Here is a 7,036-nt window from a genome sequence, read left to right on the forward strand (position 1 = left end):
GGCTGAAAAACTCAAGGAGAGACAGCGGCTCTTCGCGGAGCGAGAGCACGTCTTCGAGGGCACTCGCTTGGCTCTGGGCGGGCCTCGGAGACGCCGCGTTCCCCCACCTGCTGCCTCACCTGCACCGGAGCATCTGCCGCGGAGAGTGGACGTTTCACGCCGCGCTTCGGCCGCTCCCTCTCTCGCCACTCCGCTCCACGCTCACACATCACCTGCCTCATTCACCGGACCTTCAACCTCGCCACGGCACAGCGGCTCCGTCTTCCACCTCGGCTCAACAGAGGCTCCCGTGCCAGAGGCTCGGACGTGTACCCCGCCCGCTTCCTCCTCCCGGAGAAATCGGCGCACACGCCGCCATAAAACGGACCACTTTCAGCCACTCCCGATGGTGAGCTCCAGTGACTGTTTTTCGCACTCACCATCTGATTATTCACTCAAAACGCACAATAACCCCATCTCTGATTCGTGGGATGTTTCCCTCCTGGAAGATTCTGTGGACTGGGAAGATTTGTTCTGCTCTGCTCTCCCAAAGACTGTAAATAGTGGTGGCAGGAAAACCAGAACAATTCCCAATAAACCTGCTAACATCACACACCCAGTCATTATCTCCACTCCCGTCAGTCAGTCTACCCCCACACCAGTGCCAGCTCCCAGGAGGAGGGCAGCTGCGACCCAGTCTACCGCCACACCCGCTTCGGTTTCTCGAGTGGGGGTGACTGGTGTCCAGCCACCTCCCGTGCCTGTCCCAGCACCTAGGCTGAGGACGGCCAGGATCCAGCCTGACCCCCCTAGAGACTCAGTTGAGGCTCTCCAGCCAGTGCCCTCACGCTCTGAAGGCACGGAAGAGCTAATCAGTCCACCACTTCATCCACCTCCTGACCCAGCCTTTCACGCACTAGCTTTATCCCTGGTTAGGCTGGCTGAAGTGTCCCCTGCTCAGGCACCGGCCTTACTAGCTCAGGCTGTAGCTTTATCTCCCTCATTAGCTCAGTCTGTAGCCCAGCCATTAGCCACACCAACCTCAGCTCCGTCGTCAGCCTCACCTGCTGTTCAGCTTCCAGCCCCGTCAGTTCACTCACCTGCTCTCCAGTCCGCTCCTGTCCAGTCACCCGTAGCTCAGTCGCCTCCTGTCCAGTCACCAGTAGCTCAGTCGCCTCCTGTCCAGTCACCCGTAGCTCAGTCGCCTCCTGTCCAGTCACCCGTAGCTTAGTCGCCTCCTGTCCAGTCACCAGTAGCCCAGTCGCCTCCTGTCCAGTCACCAGTAGTCCAGTCGCCCGTCCACCAACCTGTTCAGTACCCAGAGCCTGCTGTGAGCTACCCTGCTGCCCAGCCAGGGGTTTCCGCACCCACTGGCCCGGCCGCTCCTCAGCCAGGGGTTTCCGCACCCGCTGGCCCTGTCCTGTGTGTGCCAGGGGCTCCAGTGCCCACTGGTTCTGAGACCGTTTTCGCTGGAGGGCCCGAGGAGCCCGTCCGGCAACCTTCCTCGTCAGCTGGGGGTTCAGGAGAACCGCACCAGCCTCATGCCTCGTCAGCTGGAGGGCCCGAGGAGCCCGTCCGGCAACCTTCCTCGTCAGCTGGGGGTTCAGGAGAACCGCACCAGCCTCATGCCTCGTCGGCTGGAGGGCCCGAGGAGCCCGTCCGGCAACCTTCCTCGTCAGCTGGGGGTTCAGGAGAACCGCACCAGCCTCATGCCTCGTCGGCTGGAGGGCCCGAGGAGCCCGTCCGGCAACCTTCTTCGTCAACTGGGGGTTCAGGGGAACCGCACCAGCCTCATGCCTCGCTGTCACCTAGCTCTGCTTCTGCCTTGCCTGGTCCGGCCTCAGACCCTGCCTCTGCCTCGCCTGGCCCGGCCTCAGACCCTGCCTCTGCCTCGCCTGGCCCGGCCTCAGACCGAGCCTTCGTCCTCGTCTGGCCCGGCCTCGGAGCCTTCGTCCTCGTCTGGCCCGGCCTCGACTTTGGCTTTTATTTCGCCTGCTGCAGCTCCGGCCTGTGCTTCGCCTGATCCTGCCTCGTCTGGTCCTGTGCCCACCGGGCCATGGCCAGCACGCCTAAACCTGGAGAGCCGTCGCTGCCTTCCCCCCGGCCGGCCCCCTGAACTTCTCCGTCTCCTTCGCCGCCGCCGCTGCCTTCCGCGCGGCCGGCCCCCGGACCGCCTTCGCCTGAGTGGCCGCCGTTGCCTTCCGCACGGCCGGCCTCCGGACCGCCTTCGCCTGAGTGGCCGCCGTTGCCTTCCGCACGCCGCCTCCGGACCGCCTTCGCCTGGGTGGCCGCCGTTGCCTTCCGCACTGCCGGCCTCCCGAACTGTGTCCACGTCACCGCCGTTGCCTTCCGCACGGCCGGCCTCCGGACCAGCTCGCCTCGGGCCACGTGGCCGCCCACCGAACTGTCTCTGTGTGGCCTCTGTCCCTCCGTCCTGGGCCCCCTCTGCCCGCCCTGTTCTGGTTCTTTTTCGTTTGGCCGTCGGGTGCCGGCCTTTGAAGGGGGGGGTCCTGTCAGGGTTCCTGGGTCGTGACCCAGTGTTTTCAGTTCACACTCACTGTTTATCTACTGCCTGTTCCACTTCCTGTTTTATTGTGTTAGCCTTGGTCTGTGTGTATTATGTTCAATCCTCTTCCCATTATCATTAGTTCATTATGTTCAGCTGTGTACTCACCAGTCCCTCATTATCATCATTATCACCAGTCTGTGTATTTAAGCCCTCTGTTCTACCCATTCAGTGTCGGGTCATTGATGTTGTTTCTGTCGTGTATTCCGTCCAGTCAGTCAGTTAGCCAGCCAGTCTACCAGTCCGCTAAGTCCAGCCAGCCATCCATCCTATCATCTGTTGTCTACATATTCAATAAACCTCGTTCTGCACCACGAGTCCTGCATGTGGGTCATCCCTTCCTCGCCTCCGCACACGAGCCCTGACAGAATGACCCGACCCGTGCCAAGAAGACACGCTTTTGACCCAGCGGACTCGGACCTCTACGAGCGGCAGGAGGTAGCGCTCTCCTTGTGGGCTGAAAAACTCAAGGAGAGACAGCGGCTCTTCGCGGAGCGAGAGCACGTCTTCGAGGGCACTCGCTTGGCTCTGGGCGGGCCTCGGAGACGCCGCGTTCCCCCACCTGCTGCCTCACCTGCACCGGAGCATCTGCCGCGGAGAGTGGACGTTTCACGCCGCGCTTCGGCCGCTCCCTCTCTCGCCACTCCGCTCCACGCTCACACATCACCTGCCTCATTCACCGGACCTTCAACCTCGCCACGGCACAGCGGCTCCGTCTTCCACCTCGGCTCAACAGAGGCTCCCGTGCCAGAGGCTCGGACGTGTACCCCGCCCGCTTCCTCCTCCCGGAGAAATCGGCGCACACGCCGCCATAAAACGGACCACTTTCAGCCACTCCCGATGGTGAGCTCCAGTGACTGTTTTTCGCACTCACCATCTGATTATTCACTCAAAACGCACAATAACCCCATCTCTGATTCGTGGGATGTTTCCCTCCTGGAAGATTCTGTGGACTGGGAAGATTTGTTCTGCTCTGCTCTCCCAAAGACTGTAAATAGTGGTGGCAGGAAAACCAGAACAATTCCCAATAAACCTGCTAACATCACACACCCAGTCATTATCTCCACTCCCGTCAGTCAGTCTACCCCCACACCAGTGCCAGCTCCCAGGAGGAGGGCAGCTGCGACCCAGTCTACCGCCACACCCGCTTCGGTTTCTCGAGTGGGGGTGACTGGTGTCCAGCCACCTCCCGTGCCTGTCCCAGCACCTAGGCTGAGGACGGCCAGGATCCAGCCTGACCCCCCTAGAGACTCAGTTGAGGCTCTCCAGCCAGTGCCCTCACGCTCTGAAGGCACGGAAGAGCTAATCAGTCCACCACTTCATCCACCTCCTGACCCAGCCTTTCACGCACTAGCTTTATCCCTGGTTAGGCTGGCTGAAGTGTCCCCTGCTCAGGCACCGGCCTTACTAGCTCAGGCTGTAGCTTTATCTCCCTCATTAGCTCAGTCTGTAGCCCAGCCATTAGCCACACCAACCTCAGCTCCGTCGTCAGCCTCACCTGCTGTTCAGCTTCCAGCCCCGTCAGTTCACTCACCTGCTCTCCAGTCCGCTCCTGTCCAGTCACCCGTAGCTCAGTCGCCTCCTGTCCAGTCACCAGTAGCTCAGTCGCCTCCTGTCCAGTCACCCGTAGCTCAGTCGCCTCCTGTCCAGTCACCCGTAGCTTAGTCGCCTCCTGTCCAGTCACCAGTAGCCCAGTCGCCTCCTGTCCAGTCACCAGTAGTCCAGTCGCCCGTCCACCAACCTGTTCAGTACCCAGAGCCTGCTGTGAGCTACCCTGCTGCCCAGCCAGGGGTTTCCGCACCCACTGGCCCGGCCGCTCCTCAGCCAGGGGTTTCCGCACCCGCTGGCCCTGTCCTGTGTGTGCCAGGGGCTCCAGTGCCCACTGGTTCTGAGACCGTTTTCGCTGGAGGGCCCGAGGAGCCCGTCCGGCAACCTTCCTCGTCAGCTGGGGGTTCAGGAGAACCGCACCAGCCTCATGCCTCGTCAGCTGGAGGGCCCGAGGAGCCCGTCCGGCAACCTTCCTCGTCAGCTGGGGGTTCAGGAGAACCGCACCAGCCTCATGCCTCGTCGGCTGGAGGGCCCGAGGAGCCCGTCCGGCAACCTTCCTCGTCAGCTGGGGGTTCAGGAGAACCGCACCAGCCTCATGCCTCGTCGGCTGGAGGGCCCGAGGAGCCCGTCCGGCAACCTTCTTCGTCAACTGGGGGTTCAGGGGAACCGCACCAGCCTCATGCCTCGCTGTCACCTAGCTCTGCTTCTGCCTTGCCTGGTCCGGCCTCAGACCCTGCCTCTGCCTCGCCTGGCCCGGCCTCAGACCCTGCCTCTGCCTCGCCTGCCTCTGCCTCGCCTGGCCCGGCCTCAGACCCTGCTCTGCCTCGCCTGGCCCGGCCTCAGACCCTGCCTCGCCTCGCCTGGCCCGGCCTCGGACCCTGCCTTCGTCCTCGCCTGGCCCGGCCTCGGAGCCTTCGTCCTCGTCTGGCCCGGCCTCGGAGCCTTCGTCCTCGTCTGGCCCGGCCTCGGAGCCTTCGTCCTCGTCTGGCCCGGCCTCGACTTTGGCTTTTATTTCGCCTGCTGCAGCTCCGGCCTGTGCTTCGCCTGATCCTGCCTCGTCTGGTCCTGTGCCCACCGGGCCATGGCCAGCACGCCTAAACCTGGAGAGCCGTCGCTGCCTTCCGCGCGGCCGGCCCCCGGACCGGCCTTCGCCTGAGTGGACTGCCGGCCTCCCGAACTGTGTCCACGTCACCGCCGTTGCCTTCCGCACGGCCGGCCTCCGGACCGCCTTCGCCTTCGCCTGACTGGCCGCCGTTGCCTTCCGCACGGCCGGCCTCCCGAACTGTGTCCACGTCACCGCCGTTGCCTTCCGCACGGTCAGTCCACCGGAACAGTCTCGCCTCGGGCCACGTGGCCGCCCACCCGAACTGTCTCTGTGTGGCCTCTGTCCCTCCGTCCTGGGCCCCCTCTGCCCGCCCTGTTCTGGTTCTTTTTCGTTTGGCCGTCGGGTGCCGGCCTTTGAAGGGGGGGGTCCTGTCAGGGTTCCTGGGTCGGTGACCCAGTGTTTTCAGTTCACACTCACTGTTTATCTACTGCCTGTTCCACTTCCTGTTTTATTGTGTTAGCCTTGGTCTGTGTGTATTATGTTCAATCCTCTTCCCATTATCATTAGTTCATTATGTTCAGCTATGTACTCACCGGTCCCTCATTATCATCATTATCACCAGTCTGTGTATTTAAGCCCTCTGTTCTACCCATTCAGTGTCGGGTCATTGATGATGTTGTTTCTGTCGTGTATTCCGTCCAGTCAGTCAGTTAGCCAGCCAGTCTACCAGTCCGCTAAGTCCAGCCAGCCATCCATCCTATCATCTGTTGTCTACATATTCAATAAACCTCGTTCTGCACCACGAGTCCTGCATGTGGGTCATCCCTTCCTCGCCTCCGCACACGAGCCCTGACATCTATAAATGTTAAACAAAGATGGCAAACGAAAAAAGAAAAAAGGAAAACACAAATTCTGCAAAATCTGTCAAATACCCAAAAAGTTGAAAACAAAGTTTGCCTTTTTGAGAAAAAAAGGCACCATTGACTAACAAAGCTAAACTGTAAATCTTGTTTTTAAAGATTTTTCTCTACATTTTGAATATTTCCTATCGAACCTTAGAAACAAATAAACAAACGATGATAGCAACACAAGAATAAATGTGTATAGAATTCGCTAACATTGAGACTGTGCTTTTTAGGGTAACCAATGATACTGAATTGATACTACTGGTGTTCTGTTATTGTGCTACTTGACTGAAGTACAGCCTTTGGTACAATAGACCATAAAATCTCGATGAAGATGTTACAGTACTGGTTTTCTATATCTGGGATGGCTTACCAGTTAGAATGTTTTGCTTCTATTAGTGATGTCTTTTTTTTTTTTATATATATATGTGGCCGCATTTTATAGAAAAATAACATTTCATGCCATTGCTATGCTGATGACACATGGCTCTATTTCACAATCCACACATTCAACAAACCTCTCCAACCTTGCAAACTGTCTACTGATATTAATGAATAGATGTGTGTTATTTCTTTAAAATTAAACTCATATAAAACACAAGTTCTGTGCAGTAGTTCAGAAATGCATCAAGCCTCTGTTGAACCTGTTTGCTCATTCAAAATATGCTTGTAAAATCTTGAGGGCACAATCAACACACAGGTGAGGGTACATGTTTTCATTCATTCATTTACAGCAGGGGTGGGCAACTCCAGGCCTTAAGTGCTGGTGTACTGTTTTAGGTTTTAGATATCACCCTGGGTCAACACAGCTAAATCAAATGATTAGGTCATTACCAGGCCTCTGGAGAACTTCAAGACATGTTGAGGAGGTAATTTAGCCATTTAAATCAGCTGTGTTAGATCAAGGACACATCTAAAACCTGCAGGACACCAGCCCTTGCAGCCTAGCCCCAGATTACATGTATATACTCAAACTGCGGTTCCCATACCAAG

The sequence above is a fragment of the Astatotilapia calliptera genome, chromosome 23, assembly GCF_900246225.1.
Source record: "Astatotilapia calliptera chromosome 23, fAstCal1.2, whole genome shotgun sequence".
In the NCBI taxonomy this organism is placed as follows: domain Eukaryota; kingdom Metazoa; phylum Chordata; class Actinopteri; order Cichliformes; family Cichlidae; genus Astatotilapia; species Astatotilapia calliptera.